General features: G+C 39.0%; 1 protein-coding gene across 5 annotated transcripts in view; it reads left to right on the top strand.

Moving 5' to 3' along the window:
• The window catches only part of ZDHHC14 (zDHHC palmitoyltransferase 14), a 313,260-nt gene that overhangs the window by 134,253 nt on the left and 160,255 nt on the right, over positions 1–18,752 (top strand). The gene's annotated exons all lie outside the window — the stretch shown is intronic.

Here is an 18,752-nt window from a genome sequence, read left to right as displayed (position 1 = left end):
ATGAGGGTGTTGACTAACATGATAATTGAAGTCCCAGCTATGAAAGTCTAGGATTTTTGGAATCTTAGAGCTGAAGAAACCTCGAAGGTCATCTGGTCTAATTCATACCTGTCATAGTGTTTTCTTGAAGAACTACAGTATGGGCAACCCTCACCATGTACATATATGAAAATATCTATTAGTTATAAACTGCAAATGTTCATTAAAGCACAGAGGACAATTATAAGAGCAGCATATAATCCAATACATGATATAATATAAATTGTGTGTTTAAATGTAGAAGGAAGAATTAAGGGAGTATTTAATGAAGGAAAATATTAGAGAAGATATCTTGAAATGTATTTTGAAGGAAGTATTGGATATTGATGGATAGAATCAGGAGAACATTAGTGACAGAAGGGGGATAGTATGAACAAAAATAGTATGAACAGAGCAGAGGGCATAGTAAGAAGAAGAGACACATTGGAAAGTAAGAAAATGAAGGTCTCTCTCTTCCTATTTATAAACATGCTGAAGTTTTCTCAGAACTTAAAGCCCTTCCTTCATCTGTCTACCAATCTCCCCTTTACTTCTGTACTCCAGGTGCTTCCTGTTTCAGGAGGGCTTTAGCCATGCATAGCTCTCTGACCGTGTTCTTTCTGGACCTGCTGTCTCACCACTGCCTACCTGTGCCTCCTGCCCTTTCCAGTTTTTGAACCATACTCAAATCAATACTGCCATTGCTTCTGAAAAGAACACATTAATTCACTTCCCCATGACTCCACTTACCAACTTGGTAGCTTTTCAAATCAAAACCACTTCCCTCAGTTACTACTCCCTTACATGTGTTGTTTTCCTTCTGTTAGAGTATAATCGCTTTGAGGGCTGGAGAACTGACTTCCTTTTTCATTTCTGTCCTCAGTGTTTAGCACAGTTGCTTGGCATATAGTAAGCACTTAATAAGCGCTCCCCAAAATCATTAATTAATTCATCCAAGTGCTTACATCACAGGTTTTCATGAGGATCAAATAGGGCAATATACATGAATCTCATTTGCAAATTTGATGATGATGATGATGATGATGATGATGATGATATTGACATTGTAGAAGGAGATTAATGTTTAGATGTGGATTAGACTGACTGGCCATTGAGGTCCCTTCTCACTTAGATGCTTCTATTCTGCTAAGGTTCTGCGTTCCTTAAATGCCCAGAGTTTCAAATCTCTTGCTAGTAACTTTTTGAACACTCCAATTTTTACTAATATTCTATATTCAAGTCACAGACTTGAGAGAGAGAAGTCAATAGCAGTCTTCCTTGGAGCTAGTCAGTGTCAGAAGAGTATAGCAATTCTCTGTTCTATGTGTGTGATAGCCAGACGCTGTCTAGAGTTTGGAGTTTGGACAAAAGCTGTGGTATTTGAAATTTACTGTACCAAAAGAGTCAGAATTTTAATAAAAATTAACCAATGAATTATCTAAATTAATAAATCTATAAAGACTTAATACATTAATAAAGAATTAATGATAATTAATGCAATTATTTTTAAACATTTCCACACATTTTGAAAAGAAAAGGTGGGCTTCTGGTGGTAGTGAACAGTTTGGGATCATAGCAAACGCTGTGTCATTTGCCAGGTACGTTGCAATTCACTCTGCTTTTCCTGTTCAGTTTGGTCCATCTGTTGTTCCTATCCAAGATGCTGATAGACTAATTCCATGAGCAGCCCATTCAACTGCATGTATTAAATTGGCAACTGGCATTCTTTAATCATTTAACTTTTCCCATGGGGATGGGCAGTTGTAGATCTCATTGAAGACACCTTGAAATATAGTGAAACTCAGTACAGCCAGCAAAATGTCATCCACAAAGAGGCGCATGTAGTCACCCTTAGAATCTAGAGGGATTCTCTCTTCCATTTGGACTCTCTGCAAGACATCATCCATGACAGTGGTGAAAATCTTTGATGAGCATGTGTTTCGCTGTTTTATGCCTTGTTATTTACAGTCGGAGCATCATTGAAGAAAAAATTGTCTCTGTGATCACATCTAACAAGGATTCTTATGGGATCTTATGCAAGGGACAGGCTGCCTTGTTGGAAAAAGCCTTGGGGCTGTGCTTTGCTCTGTCAAGTCAAATGAATATTAAAAATAAGCCATCGTCAGCATTATCATCATTACCATCTTGGCAATAATTCATGTGAAAAAGACCTATAGGTTTTAATTGATCACATGCTTAATATGTCAGTAATGTCATACTGATTCTAAAAAAGCTCATGGAATTTCAGTTTGCATGAATTGAAATTAGTGCTGATTAGAGCACATCTGAATAATTGTGCCTCGTTCTGGTTGTTTCATTTCAAAGGGCATATTGCTCAGCTAGAATGCATTCACAGGAAAACAACTAGGATGTTGAGGATTTGGGAAATTGTTACATGAGGAGAATTAAAGGAGTCAGAGATATTTAGACTATAGGAAAGTGGACTTAAGGGAGATATAATAACAGTCAAAAGATTGTTTGAAAGGTCATAATCTAGAAGAAAAAATAAACATTTTTGTGGCGATCTGAAGAGCATAAGACCAATGGTCACAAGATTCCAGGAAGGCAGATAAGTGATTTTTTTTCAGGACTCAATTTTACTTTTCTGTTTTTCTAAATTTGACAAAAATTAATATTCTATATACAAAGAAAAACAGGCAAAGGGGATTGCATATGAAACCACAAATCTCTGTTACATACAGCTCTTTTCTTTTTCTTTTCTTTTTTAAGTGAGGCAATTGGGGTTAAGTGACTTGCCCAGAGTCACACAGCTAGGAAGTATTATGTGTCCCAGACTGGATTTGAACTCGGGTTCTCCTGACTCCAGGGCCAGTGCTCTATACATTGCACCACCTAGATGCCCCTCATACAGTTTGTTTTTTAAAGTATATAATAGATTCAACATGTTCATTCTGAAACTAGCCTTCTTGCCTGTCTTCCTCTGAATTTCCTTATGTTTTCTTCTGTGCCTTAAAAATGTTTCGTTAATGCTTTTCTTTCCTTCTTTCCTCCTTTTGTTCCCTTCTTCCCTCTCTTACTTCCTCCCTCCCTCCCCTTCCTTCCTTATGTCAACCTCCATTGCCCCATCACCAATCCTTTTCTTGTGAGAAATAAACCTCATCAAGCAAAACAAATCCATACATTGGCCATGTCTGAAAAGATATATCTCATTTAAGCAAAATTTATCTAATCAGTAGATTTGTCCAGATATACAATGGGTTTTATTATTAAATAATGAGCTTTCCATCACTAGGAATATATGGATAGACAGACGCTCTATAACCAAATGACAGGAATTCTTTAGAGAAGATTCTTGAGTTGGCTATGGGAAAGGTTGACTTTATGACTTTTAGGGTCTCTCCCAACATTAAGATTCTATTATCCTAAAAGAAAAAGATTCTATTATCCTATATAATTTTTTAAGAAGTAGTGTTTGAGGAGAGACTGTGGAAAGCACACTCGTTTGGAGTCAGAGACCTTGGCTTCACATCTTTGCCATGTCACTGGCCTTGGGTAGGTCACTTAACCTGTCTGGGCCTCAGTCTCCTAACCTGTAAAATGAAGTTGGCGGATTAGCTAGTCTGTAAGTACCCGTGCAACTCCAAATCCATGATTCCATGAAGAAGTAGCTGTGGCAGCTGTGGGTAGTATGAGTGGCAGCAGGGCAGTTCTGAATTAAGGAAATGCCTGGAATCTATCACTTTTCCATTCTCACTCTTAGTCTTGTTCTACGCCTTGATTACATCTGGCTTGGATTATTATAATGTTGACAAGCACATACTTAGCTTAGCTAAAACTATGCACATGCTAAGCAGAACTCTTTGCTTTCAATGATTTCACAGTTTAGTATAGAGCAGGTGCCCATGAGCTAAGAATGGTTTTTACATTTTAAAACAAAGTTGTCTTTAAAAATGTAAAACAAATGAACTCAAAACATTCTTAGCTCTTGGGGCCTACCAAGCAGGTGGTGGCTGGGCCATGATTTGCCCATCTTTGATACGAGAAAGCAAGCACCCTTCAGACTTTGGTCACATCTGCTTCTAGAGGGTCCAGGAATGTCAACCAAGCAGGAAGCAAACAGTGATTTTCTTGCTCCCTGGATCTGACCTTTTATCTGTGGGCATTTCCCCCTCTGGCTTTTATCTACATGGGAGAATAGAAGAGGGAGTTTCAAAACTGAGGAACCCTTTGAACAACGAGTGATGGCTATTGATTGGGCTTATCATTTAACCATTATTAAGCTTATCATTTAGCCTTCAGAGATGAAGATCTGGGAAATATATGGTGTGATCACCACAAACTAGGGTGAGGTCTCTAACTGATGGACCTTATACCCTCCATAGGAAGAGAAGTTCAAAGAAAAGATTAAGCCAAAGGAAATGATTCAGCTAGTGAGGACAGGTGAGCTTTAAAAGTTCAGCACAAGGGAATCCCAAGTCTCCTGTTGGGGAGATAAGAAACCTCAGTATTCAAGGCTCTGAGGACATAAGACAGGATAGTTTTGGCTGGTTTTAGGTTTTTTGTTTGTTTTTTGCCTTTTCTAAAAAAGTAGCAAAAGTCAAAAGAGTCTGGAAGCAACTCACTTTCCTAAGGGACCTACCTTGTAATTTGGGGGAGATGGTGCCCAGCTAGACTTCTAATTGATTTACCTGACTCCAATCAATCTCTTTTTTCCCTTCAAAAGCAATGCACTCAAGAGCCTTTCATGGATTCTCCATTTGCTGCAACATAAGACCAAACACCCTAGCCTACTATTTAGCACCATCTATAATGTGTTTCCATTTTACCTTTCCAGATTTATCTCCCATTACTAATTTCAGCCAACTTGGTCTACTTACCATGCCTCAAAGAAGCCTTCCATACTCCATCTTCCAACCTTGGCTTTTCCATTCCAGTCTGTATTTTTACTGTGGCCCTTGCTGCTGTCTACTCATTTCAGTCCAATTCTTCATGACCCCTTTTGGTGTTTTCTTGGCAGAGATATAGGAGTGGTTTGCCAGTTCATTCTCCAGCTCATTTTACAGAGGAGGAACTGAGGTAAACAAGGTTGTGACTTGCCCAGGGTCACATAGCTACTTAGTGTCTGAGACCAGATTTGAACTCAGGAAGATGAGTCTTCCTGCTGTCCCTCTATCCACCCAGCTACTCTCTGACAATCTCTACTGGAAACTTGGGCTTTACTGAAGCTCTTAGCTGTAATAGGTAGCCTTTTGCCTTATCTTGCTGAGGCCCGGATCTCCATACCACTTCCTGTCAATCTCCTCATCATACCCCTATGTGGGTACCCTTTGTTTCTGCCTTTCTCTTTTCCCTGCTTTCCAACTCTCCTTTATTTGTTATAAAATCTTATTAGAATGTAAGCTCCATGATGCCAGTTCTTGTCTTGTTTGATTATATTTATACCTCTTGTACTTAACACAATGCCTGGCACATAATAAAAGGATTACTAAATGTTCTATCATCCATCCATCCTTCCTTCCTTCCTTCCTTCCTTCCTTCCTTCCTTCCTTCCTTCCTCCTTCCTTCCTTCCTTCCTTCCTTCCTTCCTTCCTTCTTTCCTTCCTCTCTCTCCTTTCCTTCCTTTCTCCCTTCCTTCCTCTCTCTCTCACTCGTTTCCTTCCTCTCTCACTTCCTTCCATTCTCTCTTCCTCTTTTTTTTTTTTGGCAAGGCAGTTGGGGTTAAGTGACTTGCCCTGGGTCACACGGTTGATAAGTGTTGAATGTCTCATTTGAGACTGGATTCTTTCCTTCTTTTCTTACATACCACCTCATCTTCTCCATTAACATTCAAGTTTATGTTCATTTTGAGTCCTTCCTGCTTCATGAAACTCTCTCCAATCATATATTCTCACAGTAATCTGTCTCTTCTAAACTTCAATAGCATTTATAATCTGTACCATTTATTTATTTATTTATTTTTCTTTCAGCCAGAGAGCAGGTTTATCAGAGATAAATCATATATCCAGGTGATGCCCATAAGGACGAGCAGGCATGAGAAAAACTCAGCTGTACCGTTTATTTAGCATTCAAACTTACCCTACCTTAAACTCTTATTTAATTGTTCATGTATACAAGTCTTACGTAAAGGACAACCCATTCCATCTTATGATTCTTGGTTTTCCCTATACCTTCTAGCACTGGGTTTTCTTCACAGGAGCTACTCAACAAATAGTTGGTTGTTTGTTTAGACTAGGATATTGCCTCTGAAAACAGAAAAGAAAGGGTGAATCTGGGAGCCATTGCAGAAGAAAAATTGGTCAGATATGTTAAATCATTAGAGGGTGTGTTTGTATGTATGTATCTGTATGATTACTTATTTCTTTTTTTATTCACTTCAGTGAATGAGAACGTGATTTTTTTTTCATTAAATTTAATTTGTGAAACATAGAAGTCAAAGAAATAAACTGAACATTAATAGAAGGCAGTCAGCAGGACTCAGTGCCTTTCATTTGGCTGAAGTATTACTTTTGATGGATGTCAGAAATGATTGGTGCGTGCTGTCACTTCCATTGTCTCCAGTGACCCTATAAGCAGGCAGATAAGAGGCTTGAAAGGAAAATGGAGACAACCAACTGTTTATGTGGTAATAGAATAAGTACCAAAGGTGATGTGATGGGGCCCTAGATCATAATGCTAAAGATTGTTTCAGGCATAAAATGTTTTATGCCATTTGCATTAGCATCCTATAAAAATAAATTCAGCTGCGTTTCTATCAGAATGAGGTCCTCGGTAAGAGGTCATGTTGATCTCTTGGCCTGTTATCTATTCTTTGTATAACATTTCACCTCCCATTCGTGTGACTTTGCAGAAGTGGCTCCCCATGTCTAGAATGCCCTCATTCTTCAACCCCACCTTGTAAAACCCTCAGCTCCTTTCAAACCACTGCCTGGATGCTACTTCTTGCATGCGGACTTTTCTGATCTCAGTTATCAGCACTTTCTCCTTCTTGGGATTCTTTTGTGGTACTTTATACACAGTTTACATTTACACACATATGTGCAGGGTGTATGTCTGGCCAAGCTAGGTCTTGGTCTTTCTAATGCTTAACACAAGTGTTTTATGCTTGGTAAATATTTGTGGAGTCATTTAATTGAATTGGTTATTGAATATGTCCCCAGGGTTGTGCTGGTAAATGTTTAACAATTGGCTCTCCAAAATACTTTCAAGTTTAACTTGCATTTTAAACATTTTCTCTGCCTCCTTTGGGGCTTCTGCAGCTGTGGGAGTATCTGTACTGGCAGCTTGGGGTTGATTTTCTATACCACAGAATCAGAGATTTATAGGTAGAAGGAACCTTCTGTCTATGTTGCATCCTTCCGTGTTTCAACCCTCTCATTTTCCAGTTAAGGAAAGTAAACTGAAGCGAGATTAAATGTTTCTGCCCAAGGTCACACATTAAGTGGCAGAGCTGGCATTTGAACTCTCGGATCCTCCAACTCCAAATCCAGGACACTCTCCACTATACCACCCTGGGTGGTCCCGCAAAGCCAGCTATGATCGCTGCATTGTACACAGCCTGCTTTTATGTATAGGTCATTCATAAGTCAGGAATTCCCAAGTCAGAGACTTCTTGTACTCAGAATGTTGCCCTTTTGGAACATCAGAATAACTTGTTAAAAATGCCTCTTTCTCTATGTCAGCATCATGACATGTATAATTGCATGAGTCTCTTAGGAAATCTGTCTACATTCTGTATCAATGTCAAGGTTGGTAGACCTAAAATTAGACCCAGCAGCTGTGTTTGGGTTTTCAGACATATCCTTAGCACCTTCTATTCCCTCTTCACCTCTGTTCTGTGCTCATGAGTAACCACCACTTCAAAGAAAAGAAATCTGTTTTCTCAATACCACCCTGTCTGTATATGCCTTTTCTTTCTTCTTATTGGATGATGGTGGCAAGATCAAGTCTCTTACAGGAAGTGAACACTCTTAGTCACTGGAGTTTGACGTAAAGTCGCTAGTGGGAAGGAAACACAGTCTCAAAGTGGAGGTGGGATAGTTGTTGGAGGGTAGGAGGAATAGATGTGGTATTAACAACCAGGATAGTGCTACAGGCAAATGGACTAGCAGTGATAAGAAGCAAAAATACTACAGAATAGCCAAAAGCAATTGTGAATCTCCTGGAAAATATCTCTTCACCTCATTTGGACATGTACTAAAAACCTATGAAACCATGTAGGATCTTGTGGTATGGGGTCTGCGAAGAAGAGTCACGTCAGACCTATCTCTCTGGAAGCTTACTATATGGCTTGTCTTTGAAAACAAAAACAGAGGCACCTGGAATGTTGGGGAGGTCTGGGCCTTCCCCTTCTTTTCAGGAGGTGACCTTGATTCCTTTTTTTCCATTCCTTATTTTAATGGTCAGGATCTTACCAGTCCTGTAAGAGCTGTTTGCAGAGTATGCTGGTAAATGTTTAACAACTGGCTTTTCTTTAAAAAAAAATGTACACACTACAGACTTTTAAACTTAATATTTATTATTGACACTTTCTCCATCATTTTCTTAAGTCAACAAGACAATAACTCAATCCTTAATTTGTAGGATTTGTGCAGGTATAAATGATTGTGTTGAAAATTTGATAACCAACTCTCTAAGACAGTGCCAGCTCACTCTAGCACATCCCTGACTACATGTGTGATACTTTCATCATCTTGGTACAACCTGAAGATTTTTTTCAAGTGTGACCTTGAAACTTTGGGTGACTGGGAAGTCCTACATTTTATAGTATGGTTCTGGGCAGGGCAGGAAGGGTTCTGATTCATACTGGTGAAGCTACCATGTTCAATGGACAACCAAGAGATCAGTGATGTTCACAATTTTCTTCCTGTTGTAGTATACAAAGAAGGCATCGAATGTGTGGCTGACACTCCAGAATTCTGGGTCTATCGCAAAAGGGTCCTTCTTCATGAAACATGGACTAGCTCTGAAATCCCTTCCATCTCTAAAGCTGTGAGCAAAGCACCTGAATTCTTCATCTGGGATACTGTAGGCATCTGCCTTTCCTCTTTCCAGAAGCCCATCCCACCCTTTAAGTAGATGGAGCTTACTAGCTTTCTCTTCATAGGTCTTATTTTTCAACCCTCTACAAAATACAAGTGATAAAAATCAAGTCAACATTTTTGATAGGAAGGGTAAAAACAAGTCTTTTTTTTTTTCTCAAGCAGGCATTTCTATTAAACTCATGTGAAAGTGAGGAAAATTACCCTTTTCCCCCACAATAGTACCCAGGCCAGCATTAACAAATCCTTTCACTGTGCCGTGCGTGCGGGACTTTGCTTTGGAATTTCTGACACAATGGCAAAAGGGAAACAAATTTCCAGCCAGCCTCTCCTGTGTGACACTGCCTTGACCTCCTTTCTCTAGCTCTCCTCTGCTCCCTCCAACCTTCTGGGCAAATGTTGTCTGCAGGCTTCCCAGGTTGCAAAGAAAAGCACATCGCAACATCACGTCATAGTGGGTAGCCAGCAGGAAAAGGTTTGGTATGTCGGTATGGACTTGCTCATGTTTCTGGCAGAATATAACCTGTCACTGCAAATCTGTTCCTTTAAAATCTGTCTGTTCAATGTATTTTTCTCTATTTCATCAAGGAAATGTAAAATAATTTTTAAAAAATTTCCAATAATTATGTAAGGGAAAAAAAGTTGAGTTTCATGTTGCAAACCTTGTATGTTGAATATAAAATCTTGAATGCAAAGCTCAATTTAAGTAATGCCAAGTCCAGAACCAATTGGCAAGTGATGAAATGTAAATGGATGCGTATAAAATGGCTGAGTTTTCCTCTCTTCCTGCAGTACTTAACCTAACAGAGCTGTGAGGATCAAATAAATGAGATAATAAATGTAAAATGCTTAGCAAACTTTAAAGCCCTTGCTAAATGTCAGCTATTATTGTGACTATGATTATTTTCTCCACTATTAATCTAATTCAGCATAAACTCCCCAGTTCAGCCTTAGAGTTGTGTATTTGCCATGGTTGTCAAATAAAGTGTCCTCAGGCTGGTTTATCATCCACTTAAAAAGTGTTTGGAAAACACTGATATCCTGAGACTTTAAAGTTTGTGCACCTAAAAGAGAGCTTAATTTTGGGGGCTGATCAAGGTATGAAAAGACACCTCCAGTTCTAGTGTTTGGAGCATTAGAATCAGCTCCAGTTGAGGATATTGAGTTATTTCTTGAGGAGCGGGGGAAGAGGTCTTTCATAATTTGTCTGGATCTTAGTTGTTCCACCTATTAAAGGAAAATAATATAAATTGTTTACGTTTCCTGCTCCATTAATTCAACAAACATATATTAAGTGCCTATAGTGTTTAAGGGGACATATGTTTATTATGTCCCCACACATAATTTGGGGATAATATGAATGAATTAGGCAAAAATAGTTTCCCTAAAGGAACATAATTTATAATTTAGTAAGACAGAGACACAGCACATATTGCTTTGTGTTTTAGTTGTGTTCTAAGAGTTGTATAAGTCACTTCTGGGTGGCGTGATCAGAGGAGGATCAATGTAATATGAAAGATGTAGAGTTGGAAAGGATCTCACATGATCTCAAATTCAGTCACCCATTTTATAGTGATGAAAACTGAGGCACAAAGATGTGTGACCAGGGTCACACAGCATGTTCATATCTGAAGGGAGATTTGCACCTAGATCTTCCCAATGCCACGTTCTAGTACTATATCCACTACTCCATTCTGCTTGTTAAGGATGAGTAAAGCTTACATAGATGAAAATGGTAATAAGCAGAGGAAAAGCCTAATTGAAGACATGGAGGTGGGATTGTGTAAAGAATAATACAGGGAATAATGAGTAGCCAAGTTTTCCTGGAGCATCAATTATATATAAGCGACTTGTGGGAAATAATGCTAGAAAGGTGGATTGGGGACCAGGTTGTAGAAGGCTTTGAGTAACAGACCAAGGATTCTGGACTTCATTAGTTAGGAAATGGGAAACTATTGAAGGTTCTCAGGCAAAAAAGAGTGGCACGATTGTATTGGGTGCTTTAGGGATATTAATATGGTCCAGGAACATTCTGAGTATTTGAGTTACTTAATGGTATCAAGCTCTTTAATACGTTCGTTCTTTTTGGGCTTTGGATGCAAAAACAAGTTCATAAATTACTCTGACTTTAACCAAATGGTATTCAAGAAATATAAAGTACCATTATTGGTTTGTTCATTTCCTGATGTGTGCTTGTTGTGGTTATTTTTGCTAGAAATAATTAAACATTTAGAAAATTCCAGTTTTAGGGCAGGTAGGAGGCACAGTGGGTAGAGCACCAGCTCTGGAGTCAGGAGGACCTGAGTTCAAATCCAGACTCAAACACTTACTAATTGTGTGACTCTGGGCAAGTCACTTAACATGGAAGTGGAACAGTTAAGTGAGGAAACTCTTCTACTCTGACTTAGGCATTCTTCAGTCTCCCTTTGCATAATTGTCATCATACGTGTTTCTGCCCCCAGCTTCCAGAATCGTCTTCCTTACTGTTTCATTTTTTCCTTCTTACCTACCCTGTCTGTGAATTTAGGGATAAACAAAACATTTTGGGGTAGAAATAGAAACAAGGACACTGAGATGAATGAGAATGAGCAGATGTGAAGGAAATATCTGCAGAGTGACTTGGAGTCATGCTTGTGTTGGAGAGGGGTCTGGTTGGAAAGGTAGCAAGTGCTTTTGAGGTAGTGGGGAGCAAGTAACATGATGAAAATTGAGGCACATTATTTTGTCAGCCTTGAATACAATAGATTGAGATGAATAGAGAGTAGAAGCAGGAGATCATCTATAAGACTGCTACATTTATCCCAGTGAAATATAATGGTCAATAGTCATGGACTTGTAGATAGAGGAGATGAATCTGAAAGACATTACAGAGAAAAGATAGGCAGAATTGATCAGATTTTGGGATGGGGAAGATTCGAAAATTACTCCTAGATTTTGAATCTGTTGGTCCCAAGGTTTTGAGATTTGCCTCCTGGTTCTGAAGAGAATGATGGCAATAATGTAGAAGCTGGATAAAGAGCTGTTCAGAGGATACGATGAGTTTGCATTCTGATATGTTAAGCTTTAGGTCTTGGTGTCATGCCTAAGTGGGACTGTCCTATAGGCAATTAGAGATGTAGGAGTAGGGTGAGAGATCATGACTAGAAATATAGATTTGATAGTGATTGAGAATGTGAGGTGGAACAAAGAGAATCATTCATCAACAACTATTTATTGGTTTAATGCTATATATGACACTAGTGCTAGGCATTATGGGAGGCACAAAGGAAGTATAAGCAGTGGTCCTTTATCCTCAAGGCTCTGATGGTTGGGGAGGGAAGCAAAATACAGAGGGTTGCAATGTGAAACAATTAAAGAACAATTACGTGCTAAATCGAGTCCTGGGCCTATTTGAATTACTAGATTTTAGTTCCAGGCCTACCATTCCAACTACAGTCTATGTTATTGAGTGCCTGCTCCATCCAAGGCATTGAACTAGGCTCTGGGAATCCAAACATGGGACAAGCTTTGCTCTCCAAAGCTTATAATCTAATTAAACAACTTTAGCCAAGTCACTTCATTTCTTTGCACTTTACTTTCTTTCCCTTCCCTTTAAATTCTACTTTACCCTGCTTTCATCACACAGTTGTGAGAATCAAGTGAATTAATGTTTGTGAAAGTGCATTGGAAGTTATGGCATGGTCTATAAGTCTAAGGTGTGACTTTTGAAGAATTCTGAAGAAGCCAGGGGAGGGGGGAGATCAATGTAGACTAGAATCATTGGAGAAGTCTTTAGTGAGAAGGTGGAAATTACATCAAGAATTGGCGGAAGTTGGGTGCATAAAGTCAATGAGGAAAATCATTCGAGAAAGATAGGGAATGGTGATATAAGGGAAGGTCAGAAATTGGGAAGAGATAAATGGAATTTGGAGGATAGAGAGAAGATCCATTTAACTGGAGGAAAGCTTAGGTGTGTTGTGTATAGGTAGATACTTATTGAATGTTTACTGAATTGAATTAGTGAGGAGTAGTTTGGGGCCGGGTTATAAAGTACTGTGAAAGTAAGGCAAATGAATTTTGACTTGTGCTGTGTCTATTAGGTGCTAGGAACTGTGGAAGGTAATAGCAGTTTATTATAGGGGAATGGCGAAGAGTAGTAGGATCAAAGTGACAGTTGGAGAGAAGGGGAGGAACTAAGAAATAGACATGTGTAAGGAAAATAAGACTGGGGCAGCCAGGTGGTACAGTGTATAAAAGACTGGGCTTGGAGTCAAAAGATCTGAGTTCAATGTGGCTTCAGATACTTACTAGCTGTGTGACTCTGGACAAGTCACTTAACCCCTACTTACCTCAGTGCCACACCTGTCAAATGAGGACACACTGGAGAAGGAAATGGCAGGCCATTCTAATATCTTTGCAAAGAAAGCCTCAGGGACAAAAGAGTTGGAATACAACTAAACAACTGAACAATAGTAAGACTGTGGGCAGGTAAGGCTTTTAATATGGATTGAAGTATTCCTGGTAGAATCCAAATTGGGGAGGGTGTAGGTATATCTAAAGATGAAGGAAAGATGGAGGGATTTATAGAGGAAATTTGGAAATAGTGAAACAGTCATTTACACCTTAGCAACTGTAAACCATCATGGCTAGGGAAAGATATCTCAACTTTTAGAAATGTTACAGCACTGGGACAATTTCCATGTTTCTCTTAAAATGTTTTTTTTCTTCCACGTAATCATACCTATTCAGGATTTACAATGACACATATGAGTAGACACAGTAGAAGTGATTTCCATGCAAAGAGACTGGCCACACTTCTTCACATTGAATGGCATTTTTCAGTAAAGGCTAACTTTGAGTTGTATCCACATTTAATTTCTATTGAGATCAATGGATCTTAAATATGTAACTCCCTTCTCCGATACACATTTGGCTCTGAAAGCTTAACATTAATTTGATTCATAAGGGTTAGTAACAGGTTAAGGAAAGGGGAAGTGAGCTTGAGGGTGTTTTTTTGTAGTGGTTAGAAGGTGTGTTCAGTTGCAAAGACTTAGTGAAGACTAAAGAAACAGACATCCTGCCCAGTTCTCAATTCTTTTGTATTTCCAGCTTGTAATCTTTTAGATGAACTTCTGTTGGGGATTATTCTTGAGGACTAAGCGTGCCTCAGAGAATCCCAGAAATCTCAGAGTTGGAGAGGACTTTAGAGATTAGCAAGGCAGGGATTCTTCTCCTGGGCTTTGTGGACCCCCAAGGGTCAGTGAACTTGGATGGGAAAAATTACATCTTTATTTTCAGTAGTGTGTAAGAGTAATGGTGCATTTTCTTTAATTACTTAAAAAATGTTTTGAGAAGGGCTTTTCATACTCCGTGACACACACGCAAAAAGGATAAGAATCCTTGATCTAGTCCAACTTAGACATGAACAGAATCCCTTCTACAGGATACCCAATAAATGGTCAGTCACCCATTATTCCCTGGAAGATCTTCAGGGAAGAGGAACCCAATATCTCCTGAGGCACCCCATTGAACTTTTGGATAGCTCTGACCGTTAGGAAGTTTTTCCTTACATCAAGCCTAAATTCATTTCTCTGTAGCTTCTGCCAAACAGACCAAGTCTCATCCCTTTTTCTACATGGGAGCCCTTCAGATACATGGAGGTAGCCATCATATTTTCCCTAAATCTTCTTTTCTTCAGGCTAAGCATTCCAAGTTCCTTCAACTGATGCTCATATGGATGAGCTTGAGGTCCATCATTCTGGTTTTCCTTTTCTGGACATGCTGGCTTACCATTGTCCTTCCTAAAGTGTGGCACCTGGAACTGAACACACACTCTGGGCCAGGGCAGAGTCTACCAAGATTACTACCTCCTTTGTTCATACTTCATTTATGCAGCCTCAGGTTGCATGAGCATTTTTTATATGTCATGACACTCAGTTGATTCTTTGAGTCTGTAGATCCCTATGACCTCCAGAAATTTTTCATACAAACTGTTGTCTAATCACGCCTCCCCCATCCTTTACTTGTGAATTGTTTTTTTTGTTTTTTTAAGCCAAAGTATAAGACTGAACATTTATCACTATTAAATTTCATCTTATTAGATCTGGTTTATCATTCTAGCATGTTGAGTTCTTTTTGGTTTCTTACTCTCTTATATGATGTGCCAGCTTTTCCTCTGAGCTATATGCCATCTGTAAACTTGATAAATCTGCCACCTGTGCCTTTATCCAAGTCATTGATAAAAATGTTGAACAACATAGGGCCAAAGGAAATGTTTTTCTAGTTTTCCCAGTATCTAATAGGTATACACCCCTCAGTTCCTTTTGAACCGAATTTGGTATAAGGGAACCTGTGTTGGACCCTGTTCAAGGGAGCTTAGTTACTGTTCATTCTAAGGTGGCACACTTTCTGAGGCACTACATGAAGGCTGCAGTGGTACATTTATAGGTGCTATTTTTTACTGCTTGGATCATCTTGAACAGCTGAGCAACCAACCACCTGCTTGCAATTATACCATGGAATATGGCATCTGGGAGTTGGCTTGCATTTCTTAGTCTGCATTTAGGAGACCAACAGGTCTAGACTGAGAGGGGGAAGAATTCATACAGTAAGGGCCCCTTCAATAAACTACTAAGAAGAAATTCATCTGGGAACAGATTTGTCTACTCTTTCTCCAAAGCCAGGATTACCCATGGACAAAGTAGATAACTGAATTCCATTGGACAGTGTGAAGGTCCCAAATGTGAATTTTGCCCATGGACGATAAAATTACCTTTCTGTGAAGCTTAAGCTTAACCCTAGAGGAAATAAATGGCTTTAGGAATTCAAAATGTGAAACTAAAATTCTAAATGTTTTTAAGTCTTTTGGTGAAGATTAGAATCAAGACTTGGCTTGCTCATTTCACCTTTTTCAGACCTTGCTTTGGTAATCTCACCAACCCACAAGCAGATAGTCTCTCATTAGAAAAAAGAAAAATTGTCGTTTCCAGGAAAAAGAGTTCACCATCCTCTGAGTTCATTATTTACCATGATTGGAAATACAGGCTCAGTTTTTGTCATTTCTTACGCTCTGTGGTAAATCTAGTACGTGATCAGGATGTTAAATTGTGAAAAGGATGTATATAGCAAACGATGTGGATTCTCTCTGTTCAACTTTGGCACTTTGAAATTATCTTTTTCATGTAGGAACAATTCTCAGAGTTGACTGAACATACTTTTGAATTTCCTGTTTTTCTCCCCTTTTATTCTTTTGTTTTTCCTTCCTTCCTTCAAGTCTGTTGATATAACCTTTCCCTCTCTTCCTACTCCTCACCCACCACCGTCCCACATTTGGCATACCTGTGTAGGTTTCTAATATTAAGTGAACTTCGATGTTGCTTAGGAAACCAGAGTAATAATGTGTATTCCAAGATCAGGATTAAAGCAATGAAATACTCCACTATTTTTGTCAGATCCATTTATTGATTTTTTTTTTAATAAAAGAACACTTCCCTGAGAACCTGGCCAACCCTAAGTCTGTTGGAGCTCTGGAGACTTTTTTCTTTTGCTTCTAAGATGCAGCATGTAATAAGATGTGTAATGTACACCCCCAAAAAAATCTCTTTGATGGGAGAAGAAAAGGAAAACCACATTTCCAAATGGACATTATGTATGGCATTTCTGAGCATCTAAGTTTCAACTTTGATGCTAAAACCTATATCTTGTTTTCTCACTGTTACAGGTGTAGGCACAAAGTTAAGAGCAGAATTCCCATTTCCATAACTCTCACATGATTTTTATTTCATTTTGGAAGAGATAGGGCAGAGTTACACATGGTTTTTGGTGTACTTGGGAATTAGATTCAGCATTTTACTGAAGCATAGATGGACCCTATGAGAAAGAGGAGATTACAGTTTGCTTCATTAGGAGTCTGATCTTTTCAATAGGATCAGTTGTCATCAGATGACTTAGGTTGCTAGGTTTCTCTCTCTTTTTTTTTTAAAGAACATGCTTTAATAGTCTTTTACTTTGAAAAGAAAAATATTTCAGGCACATTGTTTGTGGAAAAAAATACTTAAATTTGTAGGGTTGAGTTGAATCACCAAGGGGAAAGGAGTTGGGAAATGCCCTCTTAACTACATATGATCTGAAATATTCATTCATTTAAAAATTCACACAATTTATCATATATGTTCTCTAATGAACTTATGTAATCTTTTATGTTGTGGTGACCTGTGTTTGTGTCCCATCCCCCAACTTGATTGTGAGTCCCATAAGGCAGGAACTGTATCTTATCTAATCTTTGCACAGACTTCTACAAATAGTAGGTGCTTAATAAATGCTTGAGTGGGGCAGCTAGCTGACACAGTGGATAGAGCACCGGCCCTGAAGTCAGGAGGACCTGAGTTCAAATTTGGTCTCAGACCAAACACTTGACACTTACTAGCTGTGTGACCCTGGGCAAGTCCCTTAACCCCAATTGCCTTAAAAAAAATTAATGCTTGACTAAATGAATACACGCACAGCAACAGCCACAGCATATAAGCAAAGGGAGAATATACTGTAGTACTAAGTTGTATATGCTATCCAGCTGCAGAAAGAATATAGAATAAGAGTGATCATGGAATCACAGGATTTCAGAAATGAAAGAGGCCTTAGAGATCATCTAATTTAACTTACACATTTTACAGATGTGGAAACTGTAACCCAGAGAGTTTAAGTGACTTGCCCAAAGTCATATAAATCAAAGTCTTGTCCTCCCATCGCAGTGTTTTTCCATACTACTACACCAATTCCTCCACTAATTCCCATTGCTTAGCAGTGACAAAATTTAGGGAAGGCCTTTTGAGGTAGATGCCTTAGTGCAGATTAAATGAATAATTCACCTATTTTGAATGATGATGTGAAGGAATGGTCACACTTTCTCCTGGCAGTCTAATTTATTTGTTCAGCTATTGGGAAAATCCTATCTTCTGCCTGATCGCCTTTCATTATGCACTCTTTCTCAAAATCGTCAGCCATTGGGAACCCCTGCTTTACCCACAGACATCCTGTGGTACAGGCTAGAACTCCACAGTTATCTTCAATCCAGAGGATTTCCTGCTGTGTGGGTGGAACAACACTCAGGGTATATAGCTTATTTAGGGAAATGCCTCCATGTAATAACTCAATAGTCATCATTTCTTTCTGGGTCTCTTTTCTGTTTTAGGCAATCAATCAGTCAGTCAGTATGCATTGATTAAGACTTAATAGATGCTAAGCTTTGTCATTACAAAGACAAAATCAAAATGCCCCCTATGCTTTAGGAACTTACTGTCTAATAAGTGAGACAACAGGTACATATATAGGTATATACAAGACTTACAAAGCAGACATAAGACACACCTGGGAAGCAAGATTTGGGGTGATTAAGGATTTGATGTCAATTATTTAGCCAAAGGATCAGGGCAATTGGAGGGAGAGAGATAGATCATTTAAAAAAAAATGGAATCCAGTAAGCATGCTTAAAAACATAGAGCCCAGGGGCAGCTAGGTGGCTCAGTGGATAGAGCACTGGCCCTGCAGTCAGGAGGACTTGAATTCAAATTCAGCCTCAGGCACATAACACTCAGTAGCTGTGTGACTATGGGCAAGTCACTTAAACCCAGTTGCCACACACACACACACACACACACACACACACACACAACACATATAGCCTGTTTGGGGGTTGGGGGAAGCAACATGATTACTGCCAGGAGAAATATCTTTCAGAGCTCTTTGAAGAGCTAAATAAAT

This window comes from Phascolarctos cinereus, unplaced genomic scaffold (assembly GCF_003287225.1).
Source record: "Phascolarctos cinereus isolate Bilbo 61053 unplaced genomic scaffold, phaCin_HiC Scaffold_5;HRSCAF=322, whole genome shotgun sequence".
Classification (NCBI taxonomy): Eukaryota; Metazoa; Chordata; class Mammalia; order Diprotodontia; family Phascolarctidae; genus Phascolarctos; species Phascolarctos cinereus.
Note: the sequence above shows the minus strand (reverse complement) of the source record. Positions and strands in the feature narration are given on the sequence as shown.